The following is a 2,644-nucleotide window of genomic DNA, read 5'->3' on the forward strand; positions in this document are numbered from 1 at the left end:
TTATATTTTGTTTGTTTTTTTATGTATTATTTTTGTGAAAAGTATTATAAACCTATAACAGTACAGTACTCTATAGCCGATTGTGTTAGTTGGGTACCTAGGCTAACTTTGTTGGACTTACGAACAAATTGGACATATGAACATACTCTCAGAATGGAATTCATTCATATGTAGAGGACTTACTGTATTAGAAAAATTTTAAAAGAGTCTTTTATATTATTAAGTAATGGTAACTCAAAGATAAAATAAATACTAGGCGTAAATAAGAAAATTTTGACCTACAAAAAAGGCCTTTTATTTTTTATTTTTATATTTTTAGAAGAGATAGATTTGGTACTTGTAAAGTAGATAATTCCTATTTGGATATTTTCCATGATGTAATTCATAACTTGTTTTATGAACATTTATCTTGGTGTCCTTCTCAAAGAAAACAGAAAGTGTACAATGGACAAAAAATAAGGTCAACATGATATATGAAGAAGCAAAATAAACATCATAAGGAAATATCAACATTCCTTTAACAATCAATCACTAATAATATGTCAGCAAGCATGAGGTCATCTTTAACTTGCAGTTCAACGGAAACAGATCATTTAAGTAAGGAAGGCAGTCTTACTAAATTCAACACACCTATCAACAGTTGCTTGACTATTTGACAAAACTGAAAGCCAGCTGCATAAGATAAATGCATAAAAAACTACAGCATGCAAATTAAAATACTAGTCTTCCAAAATTGCTTTGGACTGAATCTTCAATCAGATTTAACAAACTGAATTTTTTAAAACTAATTTCTTTATATTTATTTTTGGCTGTGTTGGGTCTTCGTTGCTGCACACAGGCTTTCTCTAGTCACGGTGAGTGGGGGCTACACTTCGTTGTGGTGCATGGGCTTTTCATTGCAGTGGCTTCTCTTATTGTGGATCACGGGCTCTAGGCATGTGGGCTTCAAAAGTTGTGGCACACAGGCTCAGTAGTTGTGGCGCATGGGTTTAGTTGCTCCGTGGCATGTGGGATCTTCCTGGACCAGGGCTTGAACCTGTGTCCCCTGCATTGGCAGGCGGATTCTCAACCACTGGGCCACCAGGGAAGTCCAAAAAACTGAATTTTTAATCAACTATTATATTTTACTTTTCAAAGTAAATAATTTGTCTTTAAATGGAAGAAATCTTATCTTAGTCTTCTTAGAAGTAGACTCTTTTTGAGGGGAGAGGAAAGTTATTTTTATTCTGAATACCACAAAATACATATAGACACATATAAATGAAAACATTTTTCAGGCATGAAGTATATATGAATTTAATTTTTTTTCCCGTAGATGTACATACTCTGTATTGGCCCTTATATGTCTGTGAGAAAGAGATGAACTACAATTCTTCCAACCATTTAAATAATTACTAGCTATAAAAAAATTCACAGTAATAAAACTTATTCTTCTTTTATCATAATGTCATCATATGTCTCAAAGGAGAAAGTTGAGAACTATTTAAATGAATAATTAATTTCATGAGAAATTGGTAAAAAATTAAAAAAAGAGGAGGTTGAATTTTAAGTGATAGATGAGTCTTCAGGTTTAAAGAGAGAAAGCATGGAGGATAGAATGATTCTAAAGCCTTTAATATTTCATTAAATAGTATCTTCTTCAAGCCATTTATTGTATCTGAAAATTGGGGAAGGGGGAGAATAAAAAAATACATTGGAAGAAAAAGTATTCCTGCAAATCTCCAGCTCAATATATATGTAATTGATTGTTAACCTGACTTTTCCAATTGCTTTAGAGTTTCATCCAAGTGCCACCACAAGCATTCTAAAGAGAGCTTCTGGGAGGGTTAACTGAAAGAAATAGATACCATCAACCCTCCTGGTACCCCTCAAGACTATATGAGAACTCCATGTATCTTTGGGACCTGTCAGCTGTGGCAGTCTCCCTTCTTAGCCATGGAAGAGCATATTCTCATTTATTGTCAAAGCTGTCACCACTTAATTGGTATCAGATTCTGACTTGTACAAGTAACATTCTTCACTTCAAAAACCCGGAGGGTACTGGGTTATTGGGCAAACACGTAACTACTGTTCAAATGTTTCTAGGAAACTGAACTAATTGTTCCAATGGATGATGAAAAACATAACAAGATATAAAGAAATCCAAAGCGACATGTGTGAAGTCTTATTTAGCATTCTGCAGTACACTGCCAAACGTGATTTTTAATCTTAAGTATGGTATTTAAGTGGAGAATAAATGAGTGCTTCCTTGCTATAAAAAAGACTATATGAGAGAAAAAAAAGGAAATAAAAGGGTCCATGAATAGAGTTGTAGGAAGTGTAGATATCCTAGTAAAATTTTACATCCTTCCTTCACAAAGGAAGGATAAATGTTGCTCCTCTCATTCCAATAAGGAGGCTCCCACAGAACAATTTATAGAGATTGGGGTGCACGCAAGAAGACAAGATGGTATCCCCTTCTCTAGGTGGACATCTGCCTATGGCCCTCAAGATCATTTGTGAAGAAAGAAGAGAGAGTGGAGAGATTATGCAAAGTGAAAAGTGGAGACAGCAGTGAGACATGCAACATTCAAACTGTTTGGCATGATAAGGGTGTGGGAATTTCCCATGAGCCAGATAAGAAGGTAAATGGGCTTCAGTAGCC

General features: G+C 34.7%; 1 non-coding gene across 1 annotated transcript; it reads left to right on the forward strand.

Moving 5' to 3' along the window:
• The first annotated feature begins 1,885 nt into the window (after positions 1 to 1,885).
• On the forward strand, positions 1,886 to 2,016 carry LOC114887832. The gene has a single exon (XR_003791596.1). It is a non-coding gene; the product is annotated as a small nucleolar RNA SNORA24 (small nucleolar RNA).
• Positions 2,017 to 2,644: the final 628 nt, after the last annotated feature.

Source organism: Monodon monoceros, unplaced genomic scaffold, assembly GCF_005190385.1.
Source record: "Monodon monoceros isolate NGI ecotype Baffin Bay Population unplaced genomic scaffold, NGI_Narwhal_1 Super_Scaffold_7, whole genome shotgun sequence".
NCBI lineage: Eukaryota > Metazoa > Chordata > Mammalia > Artiodactyla > Monodontidae > Monodon > Monodon monoceros.